Source organism: Bubalus bubalis, chromosome 8 (assembly GCF_019923935.1).
Source record: "Bubalus bubalis isolate 160015118507 breed Murrah chromosome 8, NDDB_SH_1, whole genome shotgun sequence".
Lineage (NCBI taxonomy): Eukaryota > Metazoa > Chordata > Mammalia > Artiodactyla > Bovidae > Bubalus > Bubalus bubalis.
Window position 1 is genome coordinate 33,316,546 of NC_059164.1, and position 22,514 is coordinate 33,339,059.

Consider the following 22,514-nt stretch of genomic DNA (forward strand, 5'->3'; position numbering starts at 1 on the left):
ATGATATTGTATTTTTCACAGTGTCTCATGTACATCATTGTCAAATGATAAATTCCAAATAGCATGTAAACTTTTGAGAGACTGGTCAGGAGACTGGAAAAATGATTTGGAAATTCCAGTCAGAGAATAAAGAAATGATCAGGTTTTTTCAAAATGATTTTTATCATAGGTCAAGATTCAACCTTGGCACTAGAGAAACTTGGCCTAAATAGCTCTGATCCTATTTAAAGCTCTGGTCCTTTAAATTGTTGGCTTTTAAGGAAAAAATTAAATAACATTAGAAAAGTTGAGAGCACTTGGAGAGACTAGGAAGATTGGAAAACATATCGTCCATCTGAGAGCGATTAGGAGGAATGGAAAGTAACACACCAAATAACAGGTTATATTCTGTGAAAACATGAATGACAAGTAAGAAGAGTGGATGCCAGGCTTATGTATTAAGATTTGAAGTTAGGAAGGAGAGTTCTGCTTTCCTCAAATTTCTCTAGTTTGAAGTCCAACCATAAATTTAAAAATTTCAAATAACCAAACCATTGAGTTGAATAGTGGGAACAAATTGATTAGACCCTTTCCTATGAGCCTGTTTTATTCACAGAGAAGATAAAAGAAGCCCAGGAACCCTACATGATTACAGTGAAGAGGGGAACTCTACCATTTGGGACGATGGAGCCAGAAAGAGGTATTGATGAAGCCAAAAGGAGACTTGCCCGCTTCACTAAATGGCCTTGGACAACTTTCCTCACCTTTCTTTATCATCTGAATTTAGAGGGACATGTTTTTGTGAAGTAGGAAAACACTGACAATTTTGAACTGTCAATTCATTGACATTGCTAAACTTTGGTCCTTAGAGTAACTGCAGGTAGTTTGACAATAATGTTAACTTGAGTTGATCATTCAATATATGTTATATTTAAAAACCATTTATTTCCCTTCAAAGTAAACCTTTATTTTTGTTTATATCAAAGGGCACATTTATTTTCCTCTGTGTCTGTGTGTGTTGCCACTTCAGCTGTTTTTTCATCCTTAAGTTTCCTAACCTTATTTTCACGCCTTGGAATTGGAGCTTCCCCCGGCTCCCCGCAGCACATCTGTATCCTTTTCCTCTTAGAAGCTGCCAAGTCTGCTAGAAGTTGCAGGTTTGTCAGCCTGAACAGAGAGTACAGAAATTAGGTTTGTCATTAGCTTTCCTTATAGCTCTGGACAAAATATGAAGGGGAAAAAATGGAGGAATATTCTTCACAGGGGAACATTTTTACCTATTAACAATATGATTCCTCAAGTGGATATTATTCATAATATCCTGTGTATATACTGTCCTTCCTCTTGAATAATGTCAAAGTGTTTTGAAGAAAAATGAAGCCTTACTGCTTCCTGAATAGAGCAAGAGAGAGAAAGTAATGCAGATTGCTCAAAATAGTAATGAAAAGTAAATATAGAATTAGATTTAAGAAGACTTGTATCATTAGTTTCCAATGTCTTACAAAAGGGAATGCATTCCATACACATTTCCACAAAAATCTCACCCCTATCTATCAAATTCTCCTCAGTATATAAATGGTACAGTGTTTGAAACAGCACTATCTCTGCCTTGTGCTAAATGGACTCTTCAGAATATCTTTAGCTAGCTTCTGCTTCTGGCCATGTCATTAGACTTCTGGTATTAGACTTGTCCTCTTGCTGAAAACAGCTATAAAACTGACAACACATACAAGGCAAACTATGATCTTTGAGAGAAAGAAACATTCAAGGGAAACACCATGATTACCCTAGGAATTCCCCAACATTCTGCATGGGAATGCATTTCTGCCATGGTGCAATGGCAGTCTTGTTGACCTCATGAGGCACAGACATAATATAATTCCATAGTATACAACCAAAAATTACTTGCAATATAAGAAAACAGGAAAATGGGACCTGAAGTAAAGACAGAAAGCATTCATTAGAAATAGGTCTCCAAATTATCCACATTCTAAAACTAGCAGATAAGAACTTTAAATAGTTTATTATAAAGATAAGTTTGTTCAAAGACTTAAAAAAAATGAATGATCAGATGAGGAATCTTAGCAGAGAATTGAAGCTCTAAAAAAAAAAAAAACTGCAGAAATTTTAGAACATAAAAGTAAATATCCAAGAAAACTACTTAATTATTTAGTAAATATATAAAATAAAAACGCCACTGGGTGTACATGGGGACACAAAAGATTGAAGATAGTAAAACAGTCAGTAAATTGATATAGATGGAAGAAAGTGAAAGTGAAAGTCATTCAGTCATGTCTGACTCTTTGCGACCCCATGGACTATATAGTCCATGGAATTCTCCAGGCCAGAATACTGGAGTGTGTAGCCTTTCCCTTCTCCCAACCCAGGGATTGAACCCAGGTCTTATGCATTGCAGGGGGATTCTTTGTCAGCTGAGCCATAAGGGAAGCTGAATATAGATGAAAAGTAATTATTTAATCTGACCTAACAGAAAAAACATTGAAAAAAGTTAAAGTTTCAGAGTTCTTTTAATATTAAGAGATCTAACACAGGTAGAATCTGAGTTTCATAAGCAGAGGAGAAAGAAGAAAAAAAATACTTGAGGAAACAATGGCTGAAAATCCCCTCAATTTTGTTATTAAACATAAGATTAAAAAACTTAAAAAAGAACTAATAAGCTCAGCAAACCCTAAGAAAGATAAATTCAAATAAAACCATATGTAGACAAATCTTTGCCAAATTGATAACCCCCCCCCCAAAAAAAAGAGAGAGAGGGAGAGAGAGAGAAACATTGAAAACAGAACAAAATAGCACAATTTGTGTGTAACAGTATGAATGAGGGATCCCTTTCTTCAGAAGCAATGGTGACCATACTCAGTGGAATCTTTAAAGGTTTGGGGAAAAAATCGGTCAAGTATTCCAACATTCTACTTCCAGTTCAAATATATTTCAAGGATGAAGGTAAGATAAGAACTTTTTTCCAGGCAGCTAAAACTGAGTGATTTATTTCACTGCCAACAGACTTACACTATGAGAAATGCTAAAGGAATTACTTCAGAGGAAGAGGGAACAGCACCAGATGGAAAATCAAATCTACAGGAAAGAATGAAGAGCAGCAGAAATGGTAAATATGTGGTTTAATATAGAAGAATATCTGTAAATCTAACTATTAAGTATTGATAGGAAGAGATCATGACAATTTTATTTGTCACAAATTTTAAAATGGTAAGAAAAGATGAATTCTGCTATTATTTGGTTTATTTTATAGTTTGAGTTTACTTCTCCCTTTGTGTATATGTTTTCATTTATCCTAGATCTTGTTAGCAGAAAACCTTTTTGCTCCTCTGGTGTCCTCTGAAAAGAACAGTTTCCTAATTCAAAGGCCAGGCTTCTGAATATAAAAGGATCATAGCCGACAGCACATTCTTCTTTATGATACAGCAGCAAATAGCTTCAGCCAAGGTTGAAACACCACTGGTACACACTGGTATAGTTGTTCTAGTTGTTAGGATATTGAAAAACTTTGTTCAGGTGGTGAAGAGTTAGTCTACTACACCCTTTGAATATTCTGCCACTTCTCCGGCTGCTCTGGTTCCCTCTCTGGCATATCTTCACCACGTCTCTCAGTTTCCTTGTGGCACAGCTGGAAAAGTGTTCAGTTCTGGAAGAGTCTGGTCTTTAGGTTCCAGGTCCAAGGGGTGTGGTTGCTGTTCATTTTTGTAACTTTGTATTAGTTGTTAAACCTTTTGCATATCACCCCTGAATTGATTTGCTGAATAAGATGTTGGAAATTTGGAAAACTTTCAGTTTTAAAATTCTCATGATCTAGAACAAAACTGGATTTTCCCTTGTAGTTTGACAGATTAGCATCCATTTCCAATTTTTCTGGAAAGCATACCACAGTTTTCTGTTGGGAACCGAAACTTATGGTCATAAAGTAAAGTGAATCCATTCCTGACTTGCTAGGTGGCTTGTGACACGCACGACTAACCAGAGTGTGCTAGGTCCCTGACCACAGCAATTTGTTTCAGAATGAGCCTGTAACCAAATTATTGCCAACCAGGGTTAATGTGAGGATATTTTCTAGAACCATCAGGAGAAAACCATCCTCTTTCTGTTAGAATGACTTAGAGGAATGCGGGTAAGTCTCGAGCTGCTGGGAGCCTTCTCACCACCATGAGGCAAAGTTTGTCTGAGATGCAAAGCCAAGAGATGGAGAGATAATAAGACCTGACAATATTGGCGAAGAGCTGACTCATTTGAAAAGACCCTGATGCTGGGAAAGATTGAGGGCAGGAGGACAAGGGGATGACAGAGGATGAGATGGTTGGATAGCATCACTGAATTGATGGACCTGGGTTTGGGTGGACTCTGGGAGTTGGTGATGGACAGGGAGGCCTGGTGTGCTGCGATTCATGGGGTCGCAAAGAGTCGGACACCACTGAGTGACTGAACTGAACTGAACTGAACTGACAATATTGGACGTGCTATTTAAGCCAGGTAAGATTTTTCAGTCATGTGAGATAATAAATTCCTCTTTGCTTATGTCAGTTTGAAATCTGTTTTTATGTCACTTTTCATTAAATGATTTCTGAATAGAACCTCTCTTCTTTTCCCATCTCTTCTCTTTATTTTTTTTTTAAATTTTATTTTATTTTTAAACTTTACATAACTGTATTAGATTTGCCAAATATCAAAATGAATCCACCACAGGTTGAGCAACTAGGCTGTGCTAGAAACTATAACTAATGTTCTAAATAGATTATTTTATTTAATCCTGCAACTTTCCTCCTACTCAGTTATACCTTTCCACAGATTCCTGACACTGTCCTGCATCTCAGATGATACCAGAATTTGTGATGGTGCCTATTGTGTTACCCTGTTCGTGATGGATTTTCCTAGAAATGCAAGTACTGCCAAGTCATCAGTTCCTTTATGCTCTTATCTGAATTTCCATTTTCTCAATTCTCTTCAGTTCAGTTCAGTCGCTCAGTCATGTCCAGCTCTTTGCGACCCCATGAATCACAGGACGCCAGGCCTCCCTGTCCATCACCAACTCCCGGAGTTCACTCAGACTCACGTCCACCGAGTCAGTGATGCCAACCAGCCATCTCATCCTCTGTTGTCCCCTTTTCCTCCTGCCCCAAATCCCTCCCAGCATCAGAGTCTTTTCCAATGAGTCAACTCTTCACATGAGGTGGCCAAAGTACTGGAGTTTCAGCTTTAGCATCATTCCTTCCAAAGAAATCCCAGGGCTGTACGTGAACCGTGAACTTCCTGATGTTCCAGCTGGTTTTAGAAAAGGCAGAGGAACCAGAGATCAAATTGCCAACATCCACTGGATCATGGAAAAAGCAAGAGAGTTTCAGAAAAACATCTTTTTCTGCATTATTGACTATGCCAAAGCCTTTGACTGTGTGGATCACAATAAACTGTGGAAAATTCTTCAAGAGATGGGAATACCAGACCACCTGATCTGCCTCTTGAGAAATCTGTATGCAGGTCAGGAAGCAACAGTTAGAACTGGACATGGAACTACAGACTGGTTCCAAATAGGAAAAGGAGTACGTCAAGGCTGTAAATTGTCGCCCTGCTTATTTAACTTCTATGCAGAGTACATCATGAGAAACGCTGGACTGGAAGAAGCACAAGCTGGAATCAAGATTGCCGGGAGAAATATCAATAACCTCAGATATGCAGATGACACCACCCTTATGGCAGAAAGTGAAGAGGAACTCAAAAGCCTCTTGATGAAAGTGAAAGTGGAGAGTGAAAGAGTTGGCTTAAATCTCAACATTCAGAAAACGAAGATCATGGAAGGAGATCAGCCCTGGGATTTCTTTAGAAGTAATGATGCTGAAGTTGAAACTCCAGTACTTTGGCCACCTCATGTGAAGAGTTGACTCATTGGAAAAGACTCTGATGCTGGGAGGGATTGGGGGCAGGAGGAGAAGGGGACGACAGAGGATGAGATGGCTGGTTGGCATCACTGACTCAGTGGACGTGAGTCTGAGTGAACTCCGGGAGTTTGTGATGGACAGGGAGGCCTGGCGTGCTGCTATTCATGGGGTCACAAAGAGTCGGACATGACTGAGCAACTGAATTGAACTGAACTGACCTTCAGAATGGACTGGTTGGATCTCCTTGCAGTCCAAGGGACTCTCAAGAGTCTTCTCCAACACCACAGTTCAAAAGCATCAATTCCTCAGTGCTCAGCTTTCTTCACAGTCCAACTTTCACATCCATACATGACCACTGGAAAAACGATAGCCTTGACTAGACGGACCCTTGTTGGCAAAGTAATGTCTCTGCTTTTCAACATGCTATCTAGGTTGATCACCCGTGTTCGATTCCTGGGTCGGGAAGATCCCCTGGAGAAGGAAATGGCAATCCACTCCAGCACTCTTGCCAGGAAAATCCCATGGACGTAGGAACCTGATAGGCTACAGTCCATGGGGTCACAAAGAGTCGGACATGACTGAGCGACTTCAATTCTCTTACTTACTACAAATAAAATAATCTAATATTTTAAACTACTGGTTTTTAGTGCATTGATACAAGTTCATTTGTCACCTATTTGTGGATGGTCAAAGTTTTAAATGGGCTAAACGTGGGCTTAAGAAAAGAGAAACACTTTTAATGATGGAATTTTAGATACTCAGTGTACAGATAATGAAGTAGCAGGGCCTAATTAATATTCTTCAAGTTATAACACTTAGGAACCCCTACTCAAATAGAAAAGGCTTGATTTTATATATATATATTAGATACTGTGAGACTGTGGGTTTAGACTAATTGCCATGAAAGTGAAAGTCACTGAGTTGTATCCGACTCAGCAGTTTCATGTACTGTAGCCTGCCAGGCTCCTCTGTTCGTGGAATTTTCCAGGCAAAAATACTGTAGTGGGTTGCCATTCCCTGCTCCAGGGGATCTTCCCTACCCAGGAATTGACATGACTTTAAAACATGTTTTCTGTTCTTATTGAAAATTTTGGGGAAATGTATTGGTGCTCTTTTAGTTGATTGATAGTTCTTGGCAGCCAATCATCTGTATTTCTTCCCAAGTCTGTGTTCATCAGTGTCATGTTGATAGCTTCAAATTGGCCATGGTGGGAGTATTTACACTGTAAAAATCAGCAAAAATTAATAACCAGGGCCTTCACAACACCAAAGATCTAGTTGTTAGACGTTTACTGGCACACCAGTGGTGGTAAATTTAACGGTGTGGTCATAAAGTCCATTCCTAGAGAATCAAGTAAGAAGAGCTTGGGAAAGCAATACAACATAATGCTTTAGCCAGTGTTTTTCTAACTGCAGATCACAAACTATTCAAGTGTCATGAAATATGTGAATGAATTGTAGTGACTATCTTTAAAGGAAATAGAAAAGTTTAAAATATAATAGTGAATGTCAAAACAGTGATCTAAGGCATGAATCTACTTCCTGGCCTTGGCATACAGCCACTTCTGCTTTATTTTTCTTGTTGTTTAGTCGCTAAGTCATGTCCAATTCTTTTGCAACCCCATGGACTGTAGCCTGCCAGGCTCCTCTGTCCATGGGATTTCCCAGACAAGAATACTGGTTTGGTTGTCTTTTCAGACATTATTAGTACCTATCTCATGGGGTTGTTTTAGGAGTAAATGAAATAATTCATAATTAGCTCAATAACTGTTAGCTACTATTAGAGTAATAGGGAAGTATGGGGGAGAATGGATACATGTATATGTATCATGTGACCAAGTCCCTTTGCTGCCCATCTGAAACTATCACAACACTGTTAATGGGCTATGTATGTGTTAGTGCTCAGTTGTGTCTGACTTTTTGCAGCCCTATGGACTGTAGCCTGACAGGTTCCTCTGTCCATGGAATTCTCCAGGCAAGAATACTTCTCCAGGGCATCGTCCCCACTCAGGGATTGAACCCAGGTCTCTTGCATTGCAAGCGGATTCTTTACTGTTGGAGCCACCAGAGAGTTAAAAAAAAAAGAATGATAGTAGTGAGGATAGTTTGTCAATGGCTCCAGTGATATTTGGGAGGTATTCTAGACTCTCCATATGATCACCTCTAGCTCAAGGCCACCGTTGATCCAGGACTGGGTACATTTCACTGCCTAGTCTCTTTCTTCTTTTAGTGAACAGACCACCTGATGCTAATGCTCTGGCATCCTGTCTTTCTCCTGGCTGATGTTTAGGAGTGGCATCATCTTGGGGAATTGCTGGCTGCCTGAGTGATGCAAGGTAAGCCCTAACTTCTAAGATAGCCAGTGAATTCTAGACTGTTCAGTGTGTATGGGTGCTCAGGGCCATAAAATGCCTGGAGAAGATGGAAAGTAACCACCTAAGAAAAAGAGGTGCTCACTGCCAGTTGATTTATTCTGCTTATTCTGAACAACTTTGCTTCATCCCTTCTCCCTTGATCCTTTCCTGTCATACTGAGTTTTACTGGAAGAGGCTGGGCACCTCTTACTCCAGGTCACTGTGGACTAGGATATTAGTTGATTCATATGCCAAGAGCAGACAGTTACTAAGATTCTACCAGCAAAAGTGTCTTAATGTTAATGATCCCAGAGCATTAGGAACCTCAGCTACAGAGGCTTGTGGCTGTAATAATGACCAGTCCTTAAATTCCATGGCAGCTACTGTGCCTACAAGTCTGCACTGCCTTCTACCCTCTTAGCCAGTCCCTGCCTCACTTTCGTGGAGAGTTGAGCCCCTATCTTTGTCCACATCCAAATGTGGGGAGCTGCTAACACACAGCTGTAGCTCAACTCATAGAGTTTCAACCAGCAGGACTCACATGTCTCTTGGGTAGCTCGAACTTTTAAACGGGTCTGACAACCTTAATCTGTGTTTTAAGAAAGACTGAGTTTAACACAGTCTTCCTATAACTCAGCTTCCGGGTATCCTTTTGTTTCCTTGTATACCACCCAAATTATCAGTGTGAAATTATTAGTGCTCCCATGTTACACAAAGGCCATTTCCTCCGTCAGGAAAGGGGGGTGGGATTGGGGCAAGACACAGAAGAGTGCATAGTGTATGAATCTGCACATAGGAAAAAGCCAAAACCAAGTCAATGTCATCTCTGGTGTTGAAAGTGAGGATGGATGTCATGCTTGGGGATGTGGGAAGTTAGTGACTGGAAGAAGCATGAGAGTTCTTGAGTGCTTGTAGCTTTCTTGTTTCACAGGGAGTATTCAGTTTGTTAAGATTCATCAATGCACAATTAGGATGGATACATAGTTTCAACAGATAAAGTGTATGTATATTATCCTTCAATGAAAATTTAAGAAGTAAAAGCAAGACTAATGTGAAAAAGGATGGTGAACATGACTGTGTGCTTTTTGAAGTGATTTTATGACAAATTGGTCACTGGGGCATTGATATAAACTTTACAACTGTGGGCTTGTTGACAGCTCCAGCCCTGATGAGAGAATCTCTTAATGCCGGGTGAGAGGCCCTGGTGGAAAATGAGGTGCCTTACTTCATCGAGAGTGAGTGTGGGCGATGCAGAGAGAGACCTCCTTCTCATTATAATAGGAAGGCAGGCACTTTGTCTTCCTTCCTGTATTTAAGCAGAAACCAGGAATCGGAGTGTAACTGACACATACACCAGTCACATGCAAACTGGTAGTCCGTCCCTGCGACTTAACATCTCAGGTAGGATGGGAGCAGAAAGGTGAACAGTGAGCTCCAGTTAGTGGAGCTAAACTTCAGGCTCATTGTGAAGTGAGGCAACCAAGGCTTTCACAGTTTAAGTTCTGAAAAGCAAATGGAATTAATCTTTGACTTTCTTATGTTCCAGTGTTGAAGAAATTCTGTTCAGCAATCTTAACTAAATGATTTACTATACCATTACATGCCAATGCCTCTGGTAGATTCTAAAGATACAGGGATGAATGGATAGCATCCTGGCCACATACAGTAAAAATATGGTTTCTTGAGAACATGATAATTATCGAAAGCTAATATAATGTAACCCAAACTGATTTTGGCAGAGCACTCCACTGTGCCCTGATGGGGACCCAGAGACTCCTGCCTTCATTGCCATAATTGTTTGCTCGTACACACAGGTTGGGCTTGATTACCATTTCAAGGCCATCCATCTGGTGGGGTTCCAAGGGCTGCAGATACCACTGCCCTTTCCAGAGACAGTTAATCTCTGAGTATGACCATTCTGCCTTCTGTGATGCCTGGCGCCGTTTTAGATAACTGCAAAACTGATGCCTGCAGAGGCCAACTCGTGGTCCAAGTTCAAAGTGTCAGTAAGTAGCAGTCCTGAGAATATACCCAGGCATTTGCTTCCGTTGTCTTTCTTATGCTCTGTATTTTTGGTGACAATAGCCTTTCATTTAAAAGGTCACAAATAATTGTATAGAAAGTTGATTTTAATTATCCTTCTTATCCCATCTTTGAGGTGCACATTATTTTATATATGCTCAAGCCTTCACCATATCCTGACTGCTGTTTTGATCACAGCAGCTCTGAACTTAGCTTTCTTTTCTCTGTTGCCACTGTTAGATAACATTAATCTTCTCTTGATCTTTGTTTCTGACTGCCAGTCACAGCCTTCTTCCAGTTGGATTTCACACACCTGTCTTATCTCCACTTCGGTCTGGTCAACATATTGCTCTCCACTTGTAATCTTTACTTGTGGTCACTTGAACAGATTCAGACATCTCTTGTCACTCTCAATTTAGTCTTAGCATCACCAGTTTCAATCACTTTACCCATTCACTTCATTTCTGTTCTCTTTTATAGCCTGTTTTCTTTAGCTAGCTCCTAGGAAATACCAACATAACATTTGATGCTTTCTGTTGTCATTCTTAACTCAGAATAGTTTTCTAGTCTGCACAAGTTAATTTATCGGTCAGCTTGTAGCACTAGTGAAGTCTCTATCATTTGATTTGTCCCAGTTGTATTATTCTACAAAGAACTTGGGTCACATGTTTGGCTATGGTCTGTATCGCAAAAGTCTGCTATTGGTCAGAAAGTAAACTGCTGGACGTGCTACCTGGCAAGCTGTGAACAAACCAGTTATCATAGCTAACCTTTGGAGAACCAGTGGCTCTGTGGAGCTTAGTAGGGTCTTCCCTTTCAATGGATGACGTGTTGCCAGGCAACACCTAGCAGGTGGGCCAGAACTATTTGTTGGCTAAATAAATGACTATTTTCTCCTTTCCTTCACACTTTACAATAAATCACAGTTTCCTTTTACATTCGATCCTTCAATCCTGAATGGAAAAATAATTAACATTTTTGGAGCTTATTTGTAATTTGCACTCATTTACTCTTCCCAAGGTTTCTTTTGTAAATAGGTGAATAAAACCGGCTTAAGGGCAGACTTCAGCACTTCTTGCTCAGGACTGCTGAGTCACTGAGCAGTGGAACCAATCTGTCTGATGCCCAGTTCTTTGGCCTTCCTGTTGTTACTCCCTGTCTTTGAGGATTCTCTCCAGATATCCCAGTGGACAGATAAGAAGAGCATGACCTGTAAGATCCCGTCAAGAGGCTTGAACGTCTTTCTGGGGCTTCTTTTCACTTGCACGCATTTGTGTTTGCTTCACTTAAATTCCTTAAGTATTATTGCCTCAAAAATATTTTGTCTCAAGTCTGTACAAGTTCCATTTTCATTTCAGATGACTGTTTCCTCTAGGGTGAGACTCTTGGAAAGATCCTAACTAGGGAGGACATCTTTGAAGATGAATTTGTTTCTATACCTGGTGCCCATTAGTCTTCTCAGCAGAGCCATCTTTGGAGCTACGTCCATCCACTGTCCAGATGTTTCTCTAACTTGTGGCTTAGCATGAGACATTTCCACCTTGCTATTTAGTGAACATATCAAGTAATAACCTTGAGGAGTTTCAAAAGCCCTGAACTGCAGTTCCTGTTTGCAATTCCTACAGAATTATCCCAGTGGCATGAATGCTGAACTAGACAACCATCCCCTCTCCGGCATGCCAGTGACCCACTTCCCAGAGGGAGGGCTGTCACTTTACCAAGACTGTGATGGGACACACAGATGCTACCCACAGGATGGTATTTTCACATGACACCCAGAGGAAAATTGAATACCTCGGGAAAGCAGATTTTATTCAAAACCATTATTTCTTCATTAGGTCAAAAACTTGTAGTAAGAATTAGAAAATGGGCTCTGATTTTATAGATGAGAAGTAGCACCTTTAGTTAAAACTGCACAAAGAATGAGCATGTTGGATTTCCTTAAATATTACTGACGCTGTGTGGAATTTACATGAAATCCCTTGCTGGTATGTTAGCATCTGAGTATGTTCAATGATGTTTGCATATTGATTGAAACAAAATTGCCCTCTGATACTCCCCTGGAATGCATTATTTGAGCTGTGAAGACTTGACATAGTAAGAACAATGAATGACACTGTCTGACATAGGTGAATCAAAAGAAGATAAGTGTTCTTTTTGGCATTTTGAGTGGATTCTGTGGCAACCAGTGAACTATAGACAGTAGTCTAATTCCATGAAAAATTTCACGGTGTACCTCTTAATGTACTATCCACTGCTCCTTCCTCTAAACAGCCACTGTCCTTGGCATCACAGTTTGTGTTTTTGTTTTTGATATGTGTGAGTATTTGCAGATGATAAAATGTTTCAATAGAAGAGCTTTAGGAATAGTCTATTCTGACCCTTGATCTTCTCAATTTTTCATATGAAGAATCTGAGTCCCGAAGAAAAAGGGGATCCCTATTTTAGGGTCTCTCTCAAAAACTTTAGTTAAGGGCTCTTGTCCTGGATGAACTCTAGTCTGCATGTGGTGCCTATTTCTGAGTATCTGTGGATGTAACACAACAACACTAGATTCTTCCAATATATTTTCTTCTAGATAGAGACCTGTTGTGAAAGTGTTAGACAGTCAGTCTTGTCTGGTTCTTTGCAACCCCATGGACTGTAGCCTGCCAGGTTCCTCTGTCCATGGAATTCTCCACGCAAGAATAGTGGCTGGGTTGCCATTCCCTTCTCTAGAGGATCTTTCTGACTCAGGGATCGAACCTGGGTCTCTTGCATTGTAGGCAGATCCTTTACCTTCTGAGCTACCAGGGAAGTCCTGCTGCTAAGTCACTTCAGTCGTGTCCGACTCTGTGCGACCCCATAGACAGCAGCCCACCAGGCCCCGCCGTCCCTGGGATTCTCTAGGCAAGAACACTGGAGTGGGTTGCCATGTCCTCCTCCAATGCATGAAAGTGAAAAGTGAAAGTGAAGTCGCTCTGTCATGTCTGACTCTTAGCGACCCCATGGACTGTAGCCTACCAGGCTCCTCCATCCATGGGATTTTCCAGGCAAGAGTACTGGAGTGGGGTGCCATTGTGATTTGATGATATTTCCCTTCTATTAGACAATATTGTTCCTTCCTGGGGGTACAGTTTGTTAAAGAAAGAATCAGGGGTACTAGCACAGGTTAGCCAAGGCGGACAAAGAAGTCTTCCATTGTTGCTTCGCAGGGATGGCTGGCAGCCAGCTGTAGGAAACACGAAGTGTCTATTGGACATATGCTGCTGCTCTGAGAACAATGGGGAAAAGGGAAAGGTTAAGACAAAAGCAAAATAATAGGTGTATCCACAGGCTGTCTGCTGCCACATAGGGGGACAAATAAAAGGATGTCGCCTTGAGGAAGGCAACTACTTCCAGCTCCTGAGCTTTTGAAAAAGGTGACGTTAAGCACAGGGCGACAGGAAGAACAGCAGCGGGGAGGACAGAGTAACAGAACGCTGAATGTTCCTCGCAGAAACATTCGCTCCAGGTTGTGCTGCTTAGTGGGCTGTGAAATCACAATTAACAGAGCAAGGGTTTTGTAAGTGAGCCGAAGCTGCTTCCAATTACATCCTGCTATTAGCTGCATTTAGAACGACCACACTGAACAACTCTGTGGTCACTGGACTGTGATACGGCCTTGAAGAAATCATTAATAAAAACGTCGGATGATAGTATCCCTTGCTGTGTGGCTATTTTAGATCTTGGCCGTTTCGGATGTTTGCCAGGGTGGGCTGCTGAAGCAGGAAATGGGTTGAGTAGAATTGGCAACCAGAGCTGATGGTCCCAACATATTCCGACAGAGTCTGCCTGAGGTTTCCATTTACGTCTCTGCATACTTCTGCCAGGATTATACCTGGACTCTTGCATGCGGTTTAGGCTAAACCTCTTCAGTGCCTATTTGTAGACAAATGAGTGGGAGCTCATAGCACACACTGAGCCTTTAAGGAAATAGAGGCTTTGATTTATGTAGAAGATCAAAGGTATTCAATATCACAATTGCCATTTAGGAAATACAATGAGCTCACAGAAAATATGGCTTCAAATATAAAAGAATAAATCCCCTGTCAATTTTCTCTTAAAATAATGGCTTTCAAATCCTTTTTGACCCCCAAGATACGAGAGGGTCCATTATCATGTTCTGAGACATGTTAGTGAGGGTCTAGAATCTGTAAAGGAGAGCGCATTTTATGATGAAACATCACATTATTGAGTGCACTGAAACTTAGTTAAGCAGTTGTGGCAGTTGACTTTTCACCACATGGCTCAAGGGTGTCTGCTGAAATTTTTCTCTGGGTGATTGGATGTGTAGTGGAATCATGGACACTTACATGTGGAAGTGAGCTTACGAGCTGTCTCTTCCAGTTCCTCTCAGGATCTGGAGCAGTGAGCAGTGTCGTCTGCATTATTAAATCAGAACAAAATCAGAACGAAGACTAGAATTCAGTTTATGACTCCAGAGTCCTCTGAGCGTGTTGTCTTCATGGGAAGAGTCAGTGGTTTTTGTTCTGTTCAGTCTGCAGAATCGGTGCAGAGTGGACACTGGAATCTGAAGCCTGTGTGAGACATTTGACTCCTAGCTGTTGTCAGGCCAAATTTGTGTGACATTTGCCAACCCTGTTATTCAAAGAAGCTGATTGTAAATGGTCTGCTTTACCCAAGAATCACTAAAAGTACCACCGGATCTCTGTCCAATGTGCTTTTTGAGTAAAGTAGTATAAGCCTTGTGAAATTTGGCCTTAGCAAATGCACCAGGCTAGAGATTCAGCTTGCCTTAGAAGGTGAAACAAATGTGACGAAGGCCATGGCTGGACTCTGCTGAGTTACATGGACTTGGGCAGTCTCTGAATTTCACTTTTCCAGTCTGTACAACCAAGGGGTTGAGCTGAATGGTCAGTGTTCTCTAACTTGTATATTTTGTTTTCCATCTTAAATTCATGGTTGGCACATATTTCTGGAATTCTAGAGGTCTGCTTAACTTAACAACACTTTTCTCTCCTCTCAAATACAGCATAGACTTCTACTGAAGTCATTCAAAAAATATATATATATCCTTTTCTGCATATGGTTAACCCCCTATGAGTCATGTATCTGGTTTGATTTCTCAGTTCAGGGCTACGTTAGACCCATCCTGCCATTTTTTGTTATGTGTTCTCCCTCCTTACCCACCAAGGATAGAACACAAACAAATTAGTCATAAGATAAAGATTAGAGAGGCTGATGAGGAAACAATTAGAAAACGTGCTCAGATACTCGATATTTTTGAAAGATACTGAACATCTGAGGCCTACCTAGAAGAAGCTTTGTATTTTTGGCAATGTTAGAAAAAAAAGTCAGGGAGAAAACTATGAAAAGTAAGAATAGTTATTAAGGGCCTATCTTGTGTGAAGTATGAGACTAGGAGACTAGACATAGCCATAGATTTCTAATTTGGTCTTCTCCATCAGTCATTCATTTAAATCAATGCTAATTAATGCATTGACATGACTGGCACTCAAGATACACAGGTGAATGGGACAAGTAAGGTCTTTGTCCTTTGTCCTAAAGTGAGCCATTTAATCAAACAAATATATTATCTTTAACTTTACTCCAAAGTTCCTGTGCTTTTGTAAAACTATGGATTTCTTCTAGAAGCTCTGGAAATATGACCTCTCTTTTAAAAATTCCTCCTAGCCATGTATATTAAAAAAAATCAGATGTGAATATATTCTACTATAATGATGACATAGCATATTTTGTCCAAAGAATTCTCACTCCAAAGGTCCAGTTTCTCAGTCTGTTAAGTTCTTGGTGAGCAGCTCTGTAGGAAGGTGTTCATGTAGTGTTCGAATTGGAGGCAGAGCACGGTCACGTAACTACACCAAGGTCACTGAATGAGGTGGCAGAAAGTCCTAGATTCAAGGTGTCTGCAGGTGTCTAGGGAAGAGTTCTGGTTATATTTTTTTCACCTTCGTGACTGTTCAGTCAGATTTTCCAGCGTACAAATTGCCAGGTTTGGAGGGTGGTGTTCTAAATCTAAGTCTGTCTTCTCCAAGGTAGGCCAGTGCTAAAACAGGAGAGAAATCTCTTTACCCTTGGCCAGTGCCCCACTCTACCCCAGTGGCGTGGCTGTGAGTAATTAGATAAAGCACACATCCCACTGCCCTTGGGGCCTTTGGGTACACCTGCCAAGTCAAATGCACTTTATCTCAGTCAAGCACTGGCCTGACCCTCTGCTGTGGCCAAATGCCCAGGCAGTTGGCTGCTGTTTGACAAAGCCAACTGGAGAAGAAAATGACCCAAATGCCAGCACTGAGAGAGTTATGAGATGGAAAGGAAATTTCCATAAGGTAAAAGGCAAATGAGAAAGCCCTGGCTTTTCTTCGCCACATAAATCAGCCACTTATCACATGGGGCCATGAGATGCCAAGACAGCCAGCGGACCCAGACTTGGCCACAGCAGAGGGAACCAGCATGTACTGGTGTTGGCTAAGAGTCCAAGGCCTGGGCATGAGGAATCAAGCAGAGCCCACTTCGGCTTCTGCTGGTTCCCATTCATATACTTCCAAGGGTGCTTTTTTGGGTATCTTTTGTAAGGCACATCCCCTTCTGTACTGTAGAGAATCTATCTCTGCACTTGTTTTGGTCACCATGCTAGAACTCTTGTAAGCTCCTTGGTGGTACAGTTACTTCCTCATTCCTCTGTTCATGCATGAGAATGTTGCCACACCTAGAAGGAATTTAACTCTTACCTCTGAGATGGTGGTGCTCATCGTCACCCCCATGTTGCTCTGGGAGCAGGAGGTTGGAAGCTTCTCCAGTGACCTTGTGGAAACTCTCAGCATGTGGTCTGTTTGGAATTTTTGTGTCTCCTTCTGAGCCTCACACTCCTATGGGCGCTATTTCCTCTTGGTGGGACTTAGTGATGGGTAGTTGTTCTTGCTTTCCATTGCAGAAAAAAATCAACAGCATAACTCTCTGTGATTTTTTTCAGGGGCCCAGACTATCTGGGAGAGACACCCATATGACATTAGGCTGCTGCAGCAGGCAAGAGCTTCTGGTTCCATATGTCTGCTATAGCTCTCCTTGAAGAAAAACTTTAGCACTGTTGAATGGGATCTTAAACAACCCTTGGTGTCTTAGTTTTCTTATCTGTGAGATAATGCTAATAACAGTTCCCAATGTTGTTCATAAACTTAAATGAGAAAATGCTCATGGATGTGCTCTGTTTTATATACATATATATATGTAAATATATATATATAAATAAATATAAATATAAATATATAAAAGACCAAATACCTTATAGTGGAATATCTCATTGTCATCGTCTAAGCCAGCTCACTTCTTGAGGAATTACATATGAAAGTGACTTGGGTCATATTTAAATTAATTAGTGTATTAGTGTGTATATAATAGATTTGGAGGAGGTGCTGAATGCTCCCTTCTCACTCACAGAGATCCTGGTGCTTAGCCTCTTCAACAAAGCCTGCAAACTGCAATTCTTCTATGAGATTTACTTTTTATACCCATAAGTCTCTTGTTATAATACAGATTCCACTGGCAAGATAAATATCACAAACATTTTTTTTCAATCCATAGAGGACATTTTAAGTACTTAGGGGTGAGTAGTTGCTAATAAAATTTCTAAAAATAAGCATTGTCAACCTTTCAATTTATCCCTGGTCACAGGGATATGGTATGGTCAGGGTTACAGATTGAAGATCAGAATAAGAAAAACAATGTGATTTCAAAAGGGAAAAAAATATGAGATGTGAACACTGTTTTTAGTAGAAAGGGAATAATGGAAGGACCATGAAGTCTCTACAAATTCTCTCTACTTTTTTGTAGTTTTCTTTTGATCTTTCAGAGACTATGCTTTTCTGAATCATTGAGGTGCATCTCTGTGTGATAAGGGAGAAAATGTACATCTTACAGATCATAGTAACTTGGAATATAGCGCCTGCCTTTCCATTTCTCTGAAAAAGTTCTTATTTTAAGGTGAAAGCAGAAAATTTTAATTGAATCTTCTGTTGCTTTCATTTTCCATTCAGTTCAGTTCAGTTCAGTCACTCATCCTGTCCAACTCTTTGTGACCACATGGACTGCAGCATGCCAGGTATCCCTGTCAATCACCAACTCACAGTTTATTCAAACTCATGTCCATTGAATTCATGATGCCATCCAACCATGTCATCCTCTGTCACCCTCTTCTCCTCCTGCCTTCAATCTTTCTCAGCATTAGGGTCTTCTCAAATGAGTCAGTTCTTCGCATCAGGTGGCTAAAGTATTAGGGTTTCAGCGTCAGCATCAGCCCTTCCAATGAATATTCAGGACTGATTTCCTTTAGGATGGACTGGTTGGATCTCCTTGCTGTCCAAGGGACTCTCAAGAGTCTTCTCCAACACCACAGATCAAAAGCATCAGTTCTTCGGCTCTCAGCTTTCTGTATAGTCCAACTCTCACATCCATACATGACCACTGGAAAAACCATAGCTGTGACTAGATGGACCTTTGTTGGCAAAGTAATGTCTCTGCATTTTAATAAACTGTCTAGGTTGATAGTAACTTTTCTTCCAAGGAGCAAGTGTCTTTCAATTTCATGGCTGCAGTCACCATCTGCAGTGATTTTGGAGCCCAAAAAAATAAAGTCTGCCATTGTTTTTACTGTTTCCCCATCTATTTACCATGAAATGATGGGACTAGATGCCAAGATCTTAGTTTTCTGAATATTGAGTTGTAAGCCAACTTTTTCAATCTCCTCTTCACTTTCATCAAGAGGCTCTTTAGTTCCTCTTGGCTTTCTGCCATAAAGGTAGTGTCATCTGCATATCTGAGGTTATTGATATTTCTCCCGGCAATCTTGAGTCCAGTTTGTGCTTTATCCAGCCCAGCATTTCTCATGATGTACTCTGCATATAAGTTAAATAAGCAGGGTGACAATATACAACCTTGATGTACTCCTTTCCTGATTTGGAACCAGTCTGTTGTTCCATGTCCAGTTCTAATTGTTGCTTCTTGACCTGCATATAGATTTCTCAGGAGGCAAGTCAGGTGGTCTGGTATTCCCATCTCTTAAAGAATTTTCCACAATTTGTCCTGATCCACACAGCCAAAGGCTTTGGCATAGTCAATAAAGCAAAAGTATATATTTTTCTGGAAGTCTCTTGCTTTTTCAATGATCCAGTGGATGTTGGCAATTTGGTATCTGGTTCCTCTGCCTTTTCTAAATCCAGCTTGAACATCTGGAATTTCACAGTTGTACTGTTGAAGCCTGGCTTGGAGAATTTTGAGCATTACTTTGCTAGCGTGTAAGATGAGTGCAACTGTGTGGTAGTTTGAGCATTTTCCAGTATCTGACATTAAAACATACATACAGAGTGACTACTACATTGTTTATATTTTTGCATGAAACATATAATGTTTGAGAATTTACACTTTCAAAATGATGATGCCATATAGAACAACACAGTGAGAAAGCCCTCACTTTGTAGTCAGACTTGTGTTTTAAACATGACTCCATGGATTATAAGCTCTTTGACTTTGGGCAAACTATTTAACATTTCTGAGCTTCGGTTTCCTCATCTGGAAAGTGGTGATTATAATATTGACCTCTGGTTGTTCTTGTGATGATTAAACAAGATAATACATTCAAAATGTCTGGCATGTGGGAAACACCTCCAAGCGCTCCCATTGTTCTCCTTTTCTTAAATTCACAACTGTAGTCATGGAGAGCAGTCAAAGAGAAGAAACAGAGCTCAGTTCTCCAGGCCTATAACACACTTTCCCTAGAGGGCATTACAAAGTTCATCTTTATTTACAGTATGTATCTCTTGTGGGGGTGAAATGCAGTAAGAATCCTTTGCTCAAAGAATGCTTTGCTCAAAACCTTTCCATGGTTTGATTTCCTACCTAAGCATGTCTAAACTCTTCTTCCTGATTTTCAAGTTCTTTTAAATTCTTCTGTACAGTGCCTTTCCAATCCTATTTCTTACCATCCTGCCTTATTCTCTGTTACATATCTGCTACTTTACTCATGGTACGGCAGGTGGTAGTTCCCCAAAATATTTCTGGTCCTACATGCTCTTCCAGAAATTTGCCACTCTCTCTCAAGAGGCGGAGTCTATTTTCCATCCTTTTGAGGCTGGGTGGGATTTCGTGACTTCCTTATGAAGAGAATAAGGTGGAGATGCCAGCAGCTGTGTGACCATAAGGTGTAAAAGGGACAAGGTTTTTTGCTTCTGCTTCTTTCTCTCTCTTGGGATGCTCACCTTTAGAGCTGGACACCTTACTGGGAAGAAGCTGAGCAGCACGTGGAGAGGCATCGTGTAAGAGTTTCAGGTGGTAGCACCTGCAGGGGTCCCAGCAGACATCCAGGCTCCACCAACGCATATATTCCAGCCCCCAGTCGTAGGCAGCCCCAGATAGGATGAATGGAAGAGAGGTGAAATGTCTCCATCAAGCTCTGGCAAAATGGCAGCTTCAGGAGGAAAATTTATGTCATCATCTTAAGCCATTAACTTTTGGGTAGTTTGCTACTCAGCAATAGAGAAGCGCAACAACTTGGGAGAACTGATTCCCATTTATATTTAAAGATTTTGATGGCAAAAGGCATTTCTTCTTTGTTCTGTGCTTGGAGGAGAAATCAGTGCTGGGCATATGACTGAGCGACTTCACTTTCACTTTTCACTTTCATGTATTGGAGAAGGAAATGGCAACCCATTCCAGTGTTCTTGCCTGGAGAATCCCAGGGACGGGGGAGCCTGATGGGGTGTCATCTATGGGGCCACATAGGGTGGGACACGACTGAAGTGACTTAGCAGCAGCAGCAGCAGCATACAACGTATAAAACAAAAATGGGCCTTAGTGATCATCTAATCAAATCATTCCAGAGATGAATTTTTGGAAAATAGATATTCTGGGCCTTATTTCTTGTGATTCTGATGAAGAAGATCTGGGGTGGTACCCAGAAATATAGTTAAAGCCTTCTGATGAGTTTCTGGATTTGGAAACCACCAATAAGAGTTTACTCTTCTGACCTTAATGATGCAGAAATAGGTCCAGAGACAGGGTAGCAATGCAAATAAGGTAGCAAAGCAAATGAGCAGAACTGAAGGTGGAACTCGGCTCCCGTGTCCCTCACACTGGCTTGGCTTTGGAAACACCCTTCTTCGTGGATAACTCAACATAGTTGGCGACAGATGTTAACTCACTTCCTGAACCACCTGTTCTGTGGGTAATTTCGGCTCTGATTTTACTTCAGTTAAGATTCAAAACGGAGAAGCCAATGGCACCCCACTCCAGTACTTTTGCCTGGAAAATCCCATGGACAGAGGAGCCTGGTAGGCTGCAGTCCATAGGGTCGCTAGAGTTGGATACGACTGAGCGACTTCACTTTTACTTTTCACTTTCATGCATTGGAGAAGGAAATGGCAACCCACTCCAGTGTTCTTGCCTGGAGAATCCCAGGGACGGGGGAGCCTGGTGGGCTGACATCTATGGGGTCGTACAGAGTCGGACACGACTGAAGTGACTTAGCAGCAGCAGCAGCAGCAAGGTTCAAAAGGTGCTTACAGGTGGTCTTAGTTCAATAGTTACCAAACAGAGCACGATCAGAAACACCTGGAGCGGGCCTTGAACCGCAAATGGCCAGGCTCCACCCATAGCGTTTCTATTTTTGGAGAGCTCTCGAGCGCTCCGGAAACTGAATCTCAGCAAGCTTTCAGCTGACGTGGACACTGCTGGTCTGGGCTGGCTCTTTGAGAATCACTGGTTTAGCTCATTCCCTTCAGGTACAGTTAAGACGCTTCTACTTTCTAATTCCGTCCAAATGTAGCAAGTTGGTACATATATGTAGTTGGCCCTTGAAAAACGTGAGCTTGAATGCGTGGGTTCACTTACAAGTGGATATTTTTAGTAGTAAATACTAGGGTACTACATGGTCTGTGATTGGCTGAGCCCACTGATGTGGAGGAGCCCTGAATGCGGAGGAACTGTGCGTTTGAAGGCAGACTATAAATGATACACGGATTAACCTCTGCATTGATTTAACTGTAATATCAACCAATTTAGGAATTCTACTTCTTTTTTGCTTCCTAGAGACAGAATTGTTCGTGATTTATGATTTTTCTTTTAGCTTTTTAAAGATGGCTGGGGTGTCAGCTCTGACCAAAGCAGTTTTCTCAAGTTTAAGGTAGCACGCACTCAGAGACCTGGGAGTATTGATCCTTGCATGTCCGTCGATCGGCACAATAAGCAACCCATGACACTAGGGGAA

The 22,514-nt window shown here is 41.1% G+C and overlaps 1 protein-coding gene and 1 long non-coding RNA gene across 7 annotated transcripts in view; one reads left to right on the forward strand and one right to left on the reverse strand.

Annotated features, from left to right (window-relative positions):
* GRM3 (glutamate metabotropic receptor 3) overlaps nucleotides 1-22,514 on the reverse strand; it is a 248,017-nt gene that overhangs the window by 106,324 nt on the left and 119,179 nt on the right. The window contains exon 1 of one of the 3 annotated variants that reach the window (XM_025291016.3): nucleotides 1,038-1,129. The exons of the other annotated variants lie outside the window; for them this stretch is intronic. The gene's annotated coding sequence lies outside the window, so the exon portion shown is untranslated. Of the gene's footprint in view, nucleotides 1-1,037; nucleotides 1,130-22,514 lie in introns of those variants that run through there. 3 annotated transcript variants of the gene reach the window in all.
* The window catches only part of LOC123334681, a 178,033-nt gene continuing 177,392 nt past the window's right edge, over nucleotides 21,874-22,514 (forward strand). For all 4 annotated transcript variants that reach the window (XR_006552726.2, XR_006552727.2, XR_006552725.2 and 1 more), the window contains exon 1: nucleotides 21,874-22,029. This is a non-coding gene — a long non-coding RNA (uncharacterized LOC123334681). The remainder of the gene's footprint in view (nucleotides 22,030-22,514) is intronic.